This window comes from Macrobrachium nipponense, chromosome 9 (genome assembly GCF_015104395.2).
Source record: "Macrobrachium nipponense isolate FS-2020 chromosome 9, ASM1510439v2, whole genome shotgun sequence".
Classification (NCBI taxonomy): Eukaryota; Metazoa; Arthropoda; class Malacostraca; order Decapoda; family Palaemonidae; genus Macrobrachium; species Macrobrachium nipponense.
In genome coordinates this window covers 7,617,248-7,634,559 of record NC_061110.1, presented here as the reverse complement: position 1 = coordinate 7,634,559, position 17,312 = coordinate 7,617,248, and positions in this window count along the sequence as shown.

Genomic DNA, 17,312 nt, shown 5'->3' with positions numbered 1-17,312 from the left:
TTACTTCTTTATTTTTCAATTCATATGCAAATCCAATTGTTAGTTTTATTTATTTATTTATTTATTTATTTATTTATTTATTTATTGCATACATATTTATATATCTATTTTGTTATGTAGGTCTGGACGCCATAGATTCCTTAGTCGTTTCTTTTTGCTAATAATCTAAAAAGTGTTTTTGTGTGAGATTCTAGCGTAAAAAATTCACAGTTATTATTATTATTATTATTATTATATTATTATTATTATTTGCTCTGAGGTCTAGCCATGATAGATTCCTTATGCATTAAAATGTTTTTATTCATATTTCAAGACAAACTAATACTCAGTCAATAGATATACAAAGAGTAAACAACAGGACGAGGAACCAAAAAGAATAATAGCATGAATAACTCATCATATTTTTTTTGTTCTGTTTACAGCATGACTGCCTTCCTTCCCCGTATCAACTCAGACGTGAGCGCAGTTGAAGAGCGCCCAGGGCTCTGCTGCGCATTATATAACTCTGCTGCTTCAGGGAAACCCCTCGAATTTCGTCATCAGGGGTCAGGGACCCCACAGCAAGAGCTTCCAATCACCCATCGTTTCAGCACCCGTTCCAGGAGGGCTGGGCAGAAAACAGACATTTAAACTGCTCGCCGCCGTTCCGCAGGGCCTCTCAAGCGGCAGCCCCAGCCCAAGCCCCAGCCCCAGCCCCAGGCCCCAGCCCAGAGCCTACGACTTTCAGCAAACCGTCAAACCCGCAATTAGCAACGACAACAGACGACCTACTTCTCTATCAGTCGTCCAAAACCAGCCAGAAAGCCATCAAGTTCATTCAGGGATACCCCACCCTAGGTCAGAGAATCGCGAGGAGGAGTCTTTGAATAGCAGGACCACAGATGACAATAACTTAGGACATCCGGGTTTGATGCGCAGGAGGAAACTACTAATTCAGACAGACCTTCACCTCTGCAGAATTCTCAAAAGGAAGAAGAAGAATCCAATGCTTTCAACAGACCACAGACTCCTAATCGTCCTTCGAAACTCGTTAAATTCTCTAGACCAGTGGGCCTAACTCCTGCTTCAGAGGGTCAAGATAAAGCAGCACTAGATGCCCAAGAGACGGTGGAGGCAAGACCAAACACTATTAGTACGCCTAAGGCCCTGGAGAGACCAAGACCAGGGTCTTCCTTCCGTCCCACAAATCCAAGGCCACTCAATAGACCGGAACCCGAAGATCCTGAGGTCACTGAACAAAGAAACAGAACAGGAACAGGTACAGCCAAAACAGACCATCATGAACAGATCTACAGCAAGAAACTGACCCATCAAATCCCTCTGGTCAGCTCCCCCAGAAGAGGAGCCAAGTCAGTCTCAGCCAAAAGAGGAAACAAGAACCAACAAATTAATTAGATCAGGACCTCTGATTCGCTCTGGTGCAAACAGAGACAATTCTAGGCCTATCCCAGCCATCACTGAAGAACCAGAGCAAGCCACAGCTACTGAAGTAGAGAATTCCAGGGGACCAAAACTACTTAGACCTAAACTTAAGCCCTTCCAACCAGGTAAAAGAGAACCTGAGGGCAGTGATGCACTTCCCCAAGCAGAGCAGGATCTAGATCAGGTAGTTTCAGATTCCGTTCTTAATCAACAAACTCTGAAAGAAGAGACCTCCCCTCTCTTAAAAGATGATGGGCCTGCTGCATCACTTGCCAAACCCGCAGGGCCGGAAAGGTTATTGGAAATGGCTCGCCTATACGTAAAATTAAACTAATAAGACCGAGGGAAATAACAAAAGCCCACAACCCAAGAATCAGGAACAGCCAGTGACAGTAACCGAACCCGAAGAACCTCAGGAAATTTCTGTAGGCACAACAGTCGCTCCACCAACAACACGATCTCAAGCAACTCGTGGCAGAACTCGTAACACTCAGGGGGCTACAGCGTCCAATTCTCAGAGAAGAACAGATACAAACACTCAGCAAAGCCAAGGAAGTGCAAGAGGCAGGACTCGGTTTACAACAGGAGAACGCTGTAGATAACGCACAAAGCACACAAGCAGCATCTAGGGAAAGAGCATCATCAGGAAGAGGAAGAACGAGGTCCCGGTCGAGGCCTGTGGTAAACGAGCCAGCTGAAATTGTATCTTCTCAGGAGGCACAGCAGCCAAATGTACTGTTACATGAACCATCCAAGCTCCCATCACCAGTTTGTTCAAAATGAAGAAGTGCTACTCGAGGAAGTTGCTAAAACAAGTGATGCCCCACCGTTCGTGAATGATGATAAATCATGAGGCTGATAAAGAAATGGAGAAGGTAATGCCAGAAGATGTTGCCACTCTGCTTGAGAACGTGAGAGAGACCGAAAATATTGTATCTACAGGAGCCCCAGTAGTGCCAGAAGAAAACTTCATAAACGAGCAGGAAGAATTGCCAGTACCCGAGGAGACCCAAGCTCCAACTTATCTGCCAAACAGGAGACCAAAGTTATCTGCCCACAGAAGACCAAAATGTAGCTCAGCCTGAAGCGAGCAAACAGGCCAACGATGAAACTGATACTGAGAAAATGGCAGACCAGCTCTCTGCATTGGGACAGAGTCCTAAATTAGTCCCTTCAACTCGACATGGTTCTCAGTCCAGTCCAGCAGAAGCATTTGCTGTGCAGAATTGCTAGAGTAACATCCAGCCCCAGATAACAAGAGAATCAGTGCAAATCCAAGAACCACAGCCATTTACAAGACAGCGTTCCGAGCCACAGGAATCAACGAGGCCGAGAACGGCTGCAGAAGCAGCGACAAGACAGAGAACTAGTCCGGCAACTGGGACAAACAGCTACAAGATCAAGGGGACGACGACTGCCGAGACCGATTAGCTTTAACAAGCTCAGACAATTAAGATATGGTCATTTTGATTAGTCAGATGATATGCCCAAACTAGAGGCATATCCCTGTCGCTTAATACAAGTCTGAAAATGACTGATAAATTTAGCATCCAAGCGTCGACCAATGAGAGAGAGAGAGAGAGTATTCTCTTTCGTTGCTTGGATATCAGTTTATTGTAAATAGCACCTCCTTTTTTATATAAAAACCTGAACTATATATATGAGCCATGAGAGCTTCGACTAGGGCGTTCATGATTAACATTGCATTTGCATTTATGTAATGGCAGTAATTCACTGCAGAGATGTAAACATATCAACCCCCAAGTCGTGTCACGAACCACAACACAGTTGTAGTATTCTTCCTTCGTTTGTGAAAGACTAGTAATAACAGGTTTCACCTCAATGAGGATACGACGAGACGTATATTCTTGTTTTTTTGTTTACTTCACGAACATATGTAAGAAACTTTACAAATAAATTTTTTGTTATATGTTTAAGGAATGATAATTTTTCCCCTTTCGTAAGTTAAGAAACATTTTGATGTAAAGGATGGAATGGAAGAGAGATGAGAGAGAGAGAGAGAGGAGAGAGGAGAGAGAGAGAGAGAGAGAGAGAGAACTTTGAGGAAAAGACTGCCCGTCATTGTGCCATTCTATTCTCAAAGTCCTGAAGCTCTTTTAATTTCTTAAGTCAGCTGAACAATATGGCTGATTATTAACTAATTCTACACAATATCCTTGCAGAGTAAAGAGCAATTATTGCAAAAGATAATACTTACCTGTTAAAAATGAAAGTAGGACTTATTCATCTCTCGGCTAAAAGTTCAAACCTGCACCTAAAGATAGTGAGTCTGCTGACATTCAAGGGAGGAACTGCATGGAAGATAGCAGATGGGATGGCAGGACTCCCTAGTTGCAATAGGGCTCGTGAAAGATTCTCAGACAGGATTTGCTACGTCAACATTAGAAAGAATTAAAAAGATATTTCTAACCAATACCTGGAGAAAAGCAACACGACCCATTTGTGTGCAAATTCTCAAACACGCCAAAGGGCAAAATTCGCCTATTGTGTCCTCAGCTCTTTCAGAAACAGCCATTCCACGAGCTTCCCATCCCTGCACACACAGCCCTTTTTATGTGCTTTTGCCTCACTATGAGTTATGATACCTAGTCCATTTTCATTAAATAGATCCACTTTATATTAATATTTATTTTTCCTTTGTCATATCTATGCCCATTCACAACACCAATGATTAAAGATTTATTTTTCTTCCTAGTTTTCCATATAATTTGGTAACTTTCCCACAACTCAGGTGGTGAGACTAATATTATTTTCCTTCCATATTGTTTTGAAACTGCGTTTATCCGTTGGCCTCAGGAGAAAGTTCATGGACAGAGAATATGAAAATAACTTAAATAATGGCGTACACCTTGATTTAATTGAGAAGATAAATATTGGGTAAAAGAAAGTAAAGAGAAGCCTACCGAACATACACTCACATTACTCAACACCACACACAGACACACACACGCACGCACACACACACACAAACATATATAAATAATATATATTATATACATATATATATATATATGTATGTATGTATATATATATATATGATATATATATATATATATATATATATATATATATATTGTACAAGACATTTTCATATTCTCACATGGCGACAGGAAAGACTAGTTAAAATTATTAAGAACTTGGTATTTCAATGCCCTACTCTTGGTACCATCAAACTGTCTTTCCTCCGTCCAGTCTTTAAAGATGGGTTAGTTTGCTAACTCCTCCTCCTTCCATATGCTTTACTCGAGCGAAAACGGCGACGAGGAGCCAGGCAGCCCGGCCGTCAGGCAGACTCATAGAGAGAGACACAGAGAGAAGAGAGCAGAGACCTCACTCACCTGGGAAGGTTCCTACAATTTGGATTCGTCCGACATGCCTGTCTTAGGCTAAAGGAAAGGCTTTTATTGGGATCCCTGGGCTACGTCACCCTCTTGTGAACATCTGCCAAAATCCATCTGCAACGCCTTTGTGCATGGTTCGACAATGGTGAGTACCAAGAATATATAGGGCTTATTTTTAAGGTTATCATTGCGAACTCTCATTGCCTTGTGTTGCCTATTCAAGTTTTCCTGTCTGTCATTTTTAATCTTATGAAGATTCGTAATAGTTTTTTGTGGTCTATATGTTTTATACATCGTATTCTCTTGTCCTTTCAGGTGATTTAGCTCTCGGACTAGTAACTCTAGCTTATTCATAAATTCACGTTGTTAACACATGGGTAAGAGAATCGTCTAATACATTAATGTTTCGAATGGTTATATTTATGACGGATTGTCTCCCATATTACGACCGAGCAAATTTATATTAGGTATACCGTTCATTTCAGGATGGTGTTTGGTTTCGTATCGGCCCTTTTATTTCCTTCCTGATACTATTGTAAACCTCAGTTGCTCAATTGTAAGGTAATTTTCAGTGGGTTATTATTCCTATTGGGTATATTCTTCTACATAAATGACCATGACTTTTTAGATACTAATCTTCCTGAATATTTCTTACAGACAGCGAGCGAAGCAGAACGAAGGAAACGCCCTACGATCTACGTGAATTGCCTTGTTCTCCTACCATTGTTTCTAACTACGGTACTACGTCATTTTAAAGGCTTATTTATGTAATAAATATATATTTTAATTAACAAATTTTTCCTTCCAACTTTGATTTCAAACCACAGATTTTTATGGTGTTCTGCTTATGGCGCCCAACGTGGGGCAACACGAAGAAAGGTGCTTAATGATGGTGCAGATGATCCAGCAGAGAATTGACCACGACTGGGGCTCCCAATAGTGCTCTCATATTTCTATTTGTAGACATTGACATTTTTCTTTCCGGGATATTAACATTTTATTGGTATAAATATAATTTTTCTTTCCAGAAAATTAACATTTTTTATTGTTTGCATTTGTTATACTTTTGTTATAATGGCTAACTTACAGGTACTGATCGGACAACGAAAAGTCATTCGGAGAAAAGTCACCGACAATTCAATAGGTCTGACACCTATTCTGCCCTTACACAAGAAGAAAAGTTAGCTATTAAAGGTCTTCTTGTTAATTATAGAAACAAGTTTGTCAGAGCTAGATGATCAAATCTCTTGAAGAAATTTCCTGACATATGTGATGAAGCAGAGTTAGAGCCAGAATTAACAAGTTGCCAGGATTATCTAGACAAAATTGAGCATTGTCTACCATTACTTGAGATTTCAAGGAGTAAGAATGATTCTAATAATATTCCCGACGTGGCCCGCAGTTTATTGAAACAGCCAAACAGCTCCTCTTCCTAAGTTTACTAGCAAAGAAGGAGAAGATTTCTTGAAATTTATAGCAGAGTTTTTTGAGGCTACAACTAATGCATTTCAGTATCCAGACAGAGATTTACTTTTATTGCTGAAGCAACAGTTAGACGGTCGAGCAAAGACTTTATTAAGTTCTCTGGAAGCTGATAAACAGCGTTATGTAGATGCCAAAGAACTATTGATTTCCGCCTTTGCTTCTAAGGAGGTTTGTAAAAACAATGCAATTAAGAAAATTACGGAGTTAAGTCTAAGAGAGAGTGATGATCCCTTCATATTTATTTCCATCCTCCGATCAGTTATGCGAAGCAGTCAAGACTTTTAACATTGAAGACGGATGAATTTTGTCAGATATTATTTTGCTTGGCGACGGCTTAAATGGTCGCTTTCAGCGTCATCTATTAATATTACAGGAAAGACTCATCCTTCCTTAAATGACATTATTTCACATTTCTTTGCAGCTTGCGAAAGGTACGAAAGTGACGGGAAAGGTGTTGAAAGCTTGAAGTGTAAAGCTTCGCCTGTCAAGACATTAACACTCCCTCTTCGTAAAGAGAGAGCTACCAGCATGGCTGCGGAAGCAGTAACCTATGATAAAGACAAGTCTTCGCCTCAATGTTCCTTGTGTTCTGCGGTTGGAAATACTGATAAATTTCACTTTATTCATAAGTGCCCTAATTTTTTCTTTCTCCTACAATAGACAATGCATATTTTAAAATCTTAGAAATGGATTTGTAAAATAAAAAGCGGCCAGTTTAACCATGTTTTCCGGTGGTAAGTGCCGTTTTAAATTCAAGAGACGCTGTTCAAATTGTAACAGCTGGCATATGACTTACCTGTGTGATAGGAGTCCGTTCACCAGGCAGAAACTCTAACAATAATAATAACGGCAAATCAAATCCAAGGTGGAAAACTTCTCAAATAAGCAGCGGTGTTGCCGTCCTTCCTACTTGTCAGGGTGATTCCATTTTACCCACCTTTTCATTTAAAGTTGGGGTTACTGTTTACCAGAGGACTGAAGGACAGTGGTTCGCAGAGCACGTTTGTCACTAAGAAATTGGCGGAGGAGAATATCTTAAAATCATTAACTCTAAAGTAAAGCTAACAGTTAATGGGTTAATGGCAACAAGGAGTATTTTACTGAAATTGTTGAAGTTCCTGTTACGATCGGAGATAAATCCTTTATAATTTATTGGCTTTGGTTGTACCAAACATTAATGTAGCATTGAAATTACCTCTGCTTGGTAGATTAGTTGATAAATTTCAGGCACAAGGTGTTAAACTAGCTGATCAATTCCTTCATAAATTTTTCATGTTTTCTCCATGATTGATAATGTTCAGCTCATTTTAGGTACAGACTTCGCTTATTGTATTGCAGGTACAGATACAGTTTTTGGAGGAATAAATTCATCGATGTATACTGAGTGTCATGCAGGTATTTTGCTGTCTGGTAGCATTGATTTAATGATTAAGAATATTGATAATTTAGCTGATACGATGAGTTGCAAACCTCGGCTGTTAGTAACCCATTTGAGTGTAGTTCTGCTATTCATATCCAGAGTAGTTCCTTATTGCTGAACTCTAAAGTTGATATTTTTGCCGATGATGACATTAATACTAACTTTGAAGTAAACTGTTCATTTTCTGTAATAAATGAAAGAGGTATGCTTATGGAGAAACCACTGCAACAGGCCACTGATCAACTTCTAGAATCTGAATGTAATTATTACTTAAATTACGATCAGAATTTCTACAATGATGAAAGAATTGAACTAACAACCAGTTGGTCGAATTTACCATCAAAACCCTTCGTCGTAGGGAGTCTGATGGACGTATTATCGTTCCCTTGTTGTGGGAATGGGAAAGTTTCTCATTTACTTTCAAAGAATGAAAATCTATCTAAGTTGATATTAAGGTCTAATCTCAAGAGACTTAAACGACATCCAGAACGTTTGCAGCTCGTTGACCAACAATTAAGGAGCAATTGAAGGCAGGCATAATTGACCCATTTATGATTTAGAGGTGTTTAAAAAGTAGAACCCTCAACATTCTTTTTTACCACACATGCCTATCTTTAAACAGGATAAGGATAGTACCAAATGTAGGATTGTATTTTTTGTCCAACCTTAGGGATTCTTCTAATAGTATATCATTGTCACATAACCAGTGCATGTATTCAGGGCCTACGTTTAACCAAAAAATTGTCCTCTTCCTTTTTACAGCTTAGATTTGACCAAAAGTTACTCATATTTGACCTTAAGAAAGCCTTTAATATGTTATCCTTAACAGAAACTGATCAGTCTAAGTTGTTATTTTTTTGGTACAAAAATGTGAGTCAAGGTGATTTTCCTTATTGGCTTTTAAGAATGTAAGATTACCTTTTGGCTTAGGAGAGGTAGTCCCTTTTTATTATGATTTTCATTATTACATACTTGTGTTACAACCTTCAGAGGATTCTCGAATAGCAGATTTAAAGAAATCTATCTATTCCATGATTTATATGGACAATGGGGCTATTACTGCCAATACTTCAGAGGAGTTAGAGTGGTCGTATAAACAGCTTTCGAATATATTCATCCCTATAAATTTGACGTTCAGCAGTTGTAACTAATGACTCAATTTTACAGGATGAAGTGGACCGCGAAGCTGAGGCAGCTACGCCTTTACGTAACAAGTTATTTGGTTTAAACTGGGACCGATGTTCCGACGAAATTTTCACTAAACCAATTTTTCTTGATCCCAATGCTAATACTAAAAGGTCTCTTTTACAAACAATTGCTTCACAGTTTGACCTTTTTGGTTTTAATATGCCATTGTTTAACCGCTGTAGATTGTTCATGCATCAATTACAGCGTCAAAAGAATTTACATTGGGATCAACCATTAACGCAAGAATTGCAGAGAGAATGGATTAATATTTGCAGGCAAACCAACAGAGCTCCTCCTTTAAAAATTGCTAGGTGTGTTGGCCCACGAGATGACAGTTATGATATTTATATTTTTTCAGAGGCAAGTAAGGACATATTGGTTGGTGTACTCTATTTACAGCATATTGAATCCAATCGCTTAAGCTTTATACATGCCAAAAAAACCGACTTGTAAATATGCAACTCAGAGTAAATCCATGCCCTCTCTGAACTTAACACAATACATTTAAGTGTTGAGTGTGCTCTTGATATTTACAAAGATTTGTCCTGGATCTGCTTGCTTAAAACCCTTGCAGGTTAATAATATTTACGTATATCTGATTCTCTGTGTGCCTTACATTGGCTGAACTCTGCTGCTTTGAAATTGGACAAATTAAATAAACATTCTCCATTTGTCGTAAACAGACTTCATAATATACAAAGAATGTGTGAAACTGTTCCTATAAAATTTTGCTTTATTTCAGGAAAAAACAATCCTGCGGACATAATCACCAGATGTGTGTCATACAACCAGTTGCAAAATTTCTTGCTTTTTTTCAGGACCAGATTAAGTATAAATGAAGTTCCAGAATTGTCAACTACTATACCAGCATTTGAGATGCCCACTGAGGTTCAAGCAACTCCTTCCACAGCTCGGGTTATTGAAGTTGCTAACAATCTGATTGATATTAATAATTATTCCAATTTCAGGAAAACTTGTATTGATTTTTCGCAGAATTTTCTTAGTGGTGCACAAGTGGAAGCTGAAAGCGAAAATTGCTTGCTCACCAGTCGCTAATTACTTTGCCCAGGCTATAAATTACTTGTTAAAACACTAAACAAAGGAAGCATTATCCTGAGGTATATTCTTACCTACAGCATGGTCTTAATTCCAGAAAAGGACATTCCTCCTATTATAACGCAACTTAATTATTTTTAGATTCACAGGGTCTTCTGAGAGTTAAGAGTAAATTCAGAAAATGGAATTATGGCTTAAGTGGAAATTACCCTTTATTATTGCACCCAGACAGTCATTTGACCAAACTAATTATTTGGGATGCACACCTCAAATTATTACATTCAGGATGTTATTCTGTATTAACGGAGCTCAGAAAGCATTATTACATCCCTAAACATTTCTCAGTTGTAAAAGAAAAGGGCTCTTAAACAGTGTGTTCATTGTCGTAGGTTTAATAATCGTTATATAAGGTTAAATCAGAACTTTTACAGAGACTTCAGAGCAGATCCTCCTACGGTTCCTTTTTCTAACATATTTATGGATTATTTAGGACCCATTCAATACGAAGGATGGAAAAAGAGACCCGTAAGGTTTTGGTTACTATGTATCACCTGTACTTGGTCTAGGGCAGTTAACCTCAAAATTTGTAGGAGTTTGCATGTTGCAGAATTTTTAAGAGCATTTCAGCTACACTGCTTTGAGTACGGGATTCCTCAACTTTGTATTAGTGATCTTGGAACTCAGTTGGTGGCAGGAGCTAATACCATAACTTCCTTCATTAGTGACCCTCAGACGCAATTATATTTTGAGGAAAATAATGTAAAAACCTCTCTCCTTTCAGCAATATTTCAAAGGCTGCAGTCAATTGGGATCATTTAGTAGAAGTCTGTGTAAAAATGGTAAAAAGATTAATGTTTGGAGCAATTAAGAATTTTGTATTGACGTTTGTAGACTTTGAATTTCTGTCTGTAATATTGTTGCATCTCATAATCGACGACCTATAGCCTTCAAAGAAGCTGTTCGTGCTGAGACTGACCACGTGCCCGAACCAATAACGCCGGAACAGCTCGTGCGAGGCTATGAATTGACTTCTCTAAACCTTATCCCTAATCTTCAACCTCTTTCAGTTGAAGATCCAGAATTTGACCCTGATAATCCAGCTATTTCTGAGAATTACCTAAAGTTGTGTAAAATTAGGCAGACATTAATAGAGACCTATCATAATGAATTTCTACGTACTCTGATTCAACAAGCAGTTGACAGAAAGGGGCGGTATCGTCCCGTTACTCATAAATTACTAAAGGTTGGCGATGTTGTATTAATTAAGGAGGAACATACCAAAAGGAATAATTATCCTCTAGGCATAATTCTAGAAGTTTTTAAGAATGATTTGGGTGAAGTTACCCATGCTGTTATTAGAAGGGAAAAACAGGCCAGACATCAAGGTTGCATGTAAATAATATTATTCCAATACTAGAAAACACGGAAGTACTAATTCAGCTACTCCTGATATTTGTAATTCTGTTACTTATCGTCCTTAAGGCCCAAAAGAAAGGCTGCTATATTAAGCCAAGAAAGGACAAGACAGATGCTTTAATCTTTATTCAGTATTTGTATTTTTTTGTATTTAATTTAATTATTTTTACATTCCTTAAATGTATTTTTTCTTACAATTGTCCAGTTACATATGTTTCAGGATGGAATTTTTTCATTTCTGAAAAAATTCCATCTTCGCCCCTGGACTGTACAAGACATTTCATATTCTCACATGGCGACAGGAAAGACTAGTAATTATTAAGAACTTGGTATTTCAATTGCCCTACTCTTGGTACCATCAAACTGTCTTTCCTGCCGTCCAGTCTTTAAAGATGGGTAGTTTGCTAACTCCTCCTCCTTCCATATGCTTTACTCGAGCGAAAACGGCGACGAGGAGCCAGGCAGCCCGGCCGTCAGGCAGACTCGTAGAGAGAGACACAGAGAGAAGAGAGCAGAGACCTCACTCACCTGGGAAGGTTCCTACAATTTTGATTCGTCCGACATGCCTGTCTTAGGCTAAAGGCTTTTATTGGGATCCCTGGGCTACGTCACCCTCTTGTGACATCTGCCAAAATAAAATCCATCGCAACGCCTTTGTTGGGCATGGTTCGACAATGGTGAGTACCAATCATATAGGGCTTATTTTTAAGGTTATCATTGCGAACTCTCATTGCCTTGTGTTGCCTATTCAAGTTTTCCTGTCTGTCATTTTTAATCTTATGAAGATTCGTAATAGTTTTTTGTGGTCTATATGTTTTATACATCGTATTCTCTTGTCCTTTCAGGTGATTTAGCTCTCGGACTAGTAACTCTAGCTTATTTATAAATTCACGTTGTTAACACATGGGTAAGAGAATCGTCTAATACATTAATGTTTCGAATGGTTATATTTATGACGGATTGTCTCCCATATTACGACCGAGCAAATTTATATTAGGTTTACCGTTCATTTCAGGATGGTGTTTGGTTTGCGGTGTATCGGCCCTTTATTTCCTTCCTGATACTATTGTAAACCTCAGTTGCTCAATTGTAAGGTAATTTTCAGTGGGTTATTATTCCTATGGGTATATTCTTCTACATAAATGACCATGACTTTTAGATACTAATCTTCCTGAATATTTCTTTACAGACAGCGAGCGAAGCAGAACGAAGGAAACGCCCTACGATCTACGTGAATTGCCTTGTTCTCCTACCAATTGTTTCTAACTACGGTACTACGTCATTTTAAAGGCTTATTTATGTAATAAATATCATATTTAATTACATTTTTCCTTCCAACCTTTATTTCAAACCACAGATTTTTATGGTGTTCTGCTTATATATATATATTAATATATATATATATATATATATTATCAAAATTCCACTCGTCTCCTCCCAGAAAAATACAGTTACATTGAAATTTAGGCCTTCACTAGAGGACGAGGGGTTTGAACAAGAAAAAAAAAAAGGTTGGAAAATTAAACATCCCAGGCATAAGGCCAGGGTTACTGAAGAGGGAGGAATTTAATTTAAATAAAAGCTGGACTCTAGTTTTAAAAGAACAATGTATTTACATAAATTTACAGAGGTCAAGGAAACACAAGGGTAGGTGAACTTCTCTCAGTCCACCCAAACACGTGGGGGAGCAGCCCGTGTTTAGGAAAATCTGCGCAACGGAGCAAAATTGCAAGCTTGAAGGAATTGATCCAAGTCCTACCACAGCCAGGGCACAGTGTTTGTCTTAGTGAGATGCTGGATGTCTTCTTCTCTTAAGTCTGGACACTATGGACTTTAAAAAATATACTTGGGCTTCCCAAAGCATGGGAAAGCAGGCCCAGGAGGTGGGGTGGGCAGCAATGTCTGGTAAGGGGCCAGTGGTCTGACCTAGCCGAGGTCTCGTTGTCTTCTGAGACCTCTCTCCTAGATTCAAGGTCTTTTCAAGCTTTCTCCTGGATAGCTCCTCCCACTATGCCTGTAGGGGATATTCCAAGCACCAATGGGAGAAGAGGATAGCTTTTCAAAAGAAAAAGGAGAATGGATTCCTCCAAAGTCGAAGGGGCAACTCGTATAGATTCTTTAAAATTGGGTAAAAGACTATTTCTTTCCTTGATTCTAGCTGAAATCTTGAACACCTCCCCATTCTAGAGGACATTTCAACCCTGGACGGGTTGGAATGGACAAGACAAGCTAGAACCAAGGACCAATTGCAATATAGATTACTGAGCCTTCCATTCTCCCTTGAGTGGACTTATAAGCAAATATTCAAAATCTGCCAATTATAATATTCATGAAGTCTTGCTCGACAGGCAGAGAATTAAGCAAAATAAAGGGTGACTTGACTAAAGACTAACCAAATAAGCATACACTTAAAATATAAACGCCACACTGAGAATAACAATGAACAACAATAAGTGGATATATATATATATATATATATTATATATATATTATATATATATATATATATAATTAGACCTACAGGTAAGTTACATCCCACATAATACTACTAACTCAGTTCTCAAGGCAAAACACATCCTATCTGTTTACCCTGATAGATCGATATGACACGTTCAGGTGTGTTAATGGCCCTACGGTTTCATGAAGTTACTTTGTCTCATAAAAAGACGACACCTAACGGTATTATTATAGCAGCACTAACATTAGTGCGCTAACAAGGGGAAAATCAATGGAGTAATTCTTTGAATGGATTAAATAAGATAACACACACAGACAAGAAAACGAAATGTAAATTTGATCAAAACAACGTCAATCTCAAAATATAAAGACTAGGGAATAACACTAAATCAGAACAGCTAACCAACTAATGTATAAACGAGCCAGGCTTCGAAAATGATCTATAAGCTATAGCAACGTTTGCTGGCTAAAATTTTCCCAAGTTAAATGGAATTCGAAGTGCCTAGAATAGGGCACTGGCAATTGTGGCACTTTTACGACCGTAGTTTGTAAAGAAGTACTAATTGATGCAAGACCAGGTTAGCTGGCAGGTTTGTCTCTGCCTAAGCAGAGCATACAATATACAAAAAAAATGCCTCAAGGCAGTAAATATGAAGAAAGAAAACCAAGGAAGATAAGATACAGACAATACAAAAGGAAAAGAAGAAAGTTACCAAAGGGTCAGAAAGAAGTAGAAGTAGCAGAGTCTGGCACTCTCTTCTGGATGGAGAGAGTCAGAACTCTCTTTAAGAGGGTGGCACTGTGCCAGGTACTAGTGCAGAGAGGCTATTGGCTCTCATAAGGTTTTGGAAAACCTCGACGCCCTTTTCCCTTCTTCCTTCGACCTCTCCGAGGCCGGTTTGACGATGCCATAGGGGGCCTTAGAGGATCCAAGCCCTTTGAAGATTCCGAAGGGGCATGTGCTCCAGCTACTGCGACAACTGGAGCCTTGGCACTCGTCCCTGTGCCTAATGCTGCGTGGTTCGGTTCCCCGAGTCCATCGGCCAAATAGGATTCAGCAGTCTCATTACTCCGGGACCGGTTCGCTGCTGACGGAGGGGGATTGGATGAGGTAATGGAATTCGGGATGGGCTTACCCGTGAGAAGGACCGACTCTGGGGCGGCCTGCGAAGCCGCACCATTGGTGGAGTGTCCACTAGGTCATGGGTGTCCTGGAGGATTCCTATTGGAATTGGCTCTTCCTTGACTGCCGGCATGGGTAGTTGGGCCAAGACAGCGGAGGGGGAGCGACCGGGACTTAGAGCTCCAGGAGGAAGACTCTAGTCTGGCCTTGGCACTGGCACTAAGGCCGTTCCTGACTCAGTGGAAGGACTCGAACGTGGCTCAACATCCATGAGAGATGGAGCCTGGCACTGCCTGGCACCTTCAAGTGGAACTGGCTGTGCAGAGGTAGTCCTTGGAGGCCCGTGGAACGGGTCTGGAGCTATGTGAGGGCGGTGGCCCTGATATGGTATAAAGTTAGGAGGAGACTTAAAATCTTGTTCTAGAAGAACATCATAACCTCCTGGTATATATTTTGCTACTGCCATGGTACATATATTTTCGAACGGTGAGGTCGTGAGACTCTCAACCGGACAGTAGGTAGGAACATCTTGACATGGTTGAGGCTCTCTATCGTCCCGAACTGATGCCCATCAACCTTAGCTCCGTAAGGGATTTTATCCTCCCGGATGATGGAGACTTGCGCACCAGTGTCGTCGAAAGCTCGGACCTGGTGGGCAGGATAGCGACCTCTTGGAGGTGCGACAAATATGGGGCCCAGAGCAGGGGGGCCTAAAGTGGATAGATTCGTCATGGCCTTAGCAATAGCAGAAACAGGAGCTTTTTTGGGGCATACCGCCCAGGCAGCAGTGTGCCCATGCACACCATGTGTCACAGAAACTTTTGCTAAAATCAGGCCTGGGCCTGTTATTTCTGTTCCAATGGCCATTGTTTTTGTTATTATGATTGGGTAGTCCATTTGGAGGAGTGGCAGAAGCGTGCTGAGGAGGATCTACCTTTGAGACGCACTGCTCGGTGGTGTGACCTGGTTTATTGGGGCGCTGGGTAGGCTGAGAGGTGGCACCAGGAGTGAGGGGGAGAGCAGGACGTATTTTCTTTTTTAAAGAACTCTGCAATGGATGGTGGGTGCTTTAGGCATCTGCCCATTTACAGCACTCCAAAAGAGTCTTAGGAGCCTTGTCCACCAAGTGGGTGGCAATATCAGGGGTAGGGTAGGCAAGAAAGTCGTCCAGCTGGAAGAGTTCTAGGACCTCCTCAACAGGTGGTGCGTTGGAGGCCTTCGTGCACCTACGGAGTGCCGGTGTCTTCTTGGCTGCCCACTCTGTCCACGTCTGGTTAGCCTCCTTGGGCATAGTCCTCCATTTTTGCCTCCACAGGTCTGGGGTCAATTCGTAAGCCCCAAGGATTGCCTTTCGCACGAGGGCGAGATCGTGTCGCTCATTCAGGGAAAGGGCTCAAATGCAGTCCCCCCTTTGCCAGCGAGATTGCCTTGCCAAGGAGGAGGGACCATTCCCTGAGAGGGTTGGATTGAAGTTCCGAACACCTGTTCGACATGATCGAGGCCAGGTGTCAGGTTCATTATCGTCCCAAGCCCTAATGAGGCCGCCCATGCTGTGGAGGTGAGAGGGCGCAGGAGGCGTGGGACTCGGGGGTGCCAGGGTGGCACTCTGGACTGCCATAGCCAGTTCATGTGCCCTTCCTTTCTCCCTTTCAGCAGCTTGAAATTCTCTTTCAGCCGCTTCTCTTCTTTCTTGCACTTCTCTTTCAGCTGCTCTCTCTGAACACATGATTATGCTTTATAAAACATATGTTTCGTAGTCCACTTGAATATTGCAATATGATATGGTACCCACACTATCAAAAGGATATTGCACAAATAGAGAGTGTACAAAGGTCCTTTACAGCTAGAATAGAAGAAGTTAAGGACCTAGACTACTGGGAAAGACTACAATCCTTAAAATTATATAGTCTAGAAAGGAGAAGAGAACGCTACATGATAATTCAGGCATGGAAACAGATAGAAGGAATAACAGAAAATATCATGGAACTAAAAATATCATAAAGAGCAAGCAGAGGTAGATTAATAGTGCCCAAAACTATACAGGAAAAATAAGGAAAGCACACAGAACATTAATCCACTCGCACCAGCATCGATAATGCAGCGTCTATTCAATGCGTTGCCAGCTCATCTGAGGAATATATCAGGAGTGAGCGTAGATGTGTTAAGAATAAGCTCGACAAATATCTAAACTGCATCCCAGACCATCCAAGATTGGAAGATGCAAAATATACCGGAAGATGTACTAGCAACTCTCTGGTAGACATTAGAGGCGCCTCACACTGAGGGAACCTGGGGCAACCCGAACGAACTGTTAAGGTCTGTAAGGTAAGGTAAGGTCTTGGCCTGCTTCCTTCAGCTTTTCATTCACCCAATTGATTAGCTT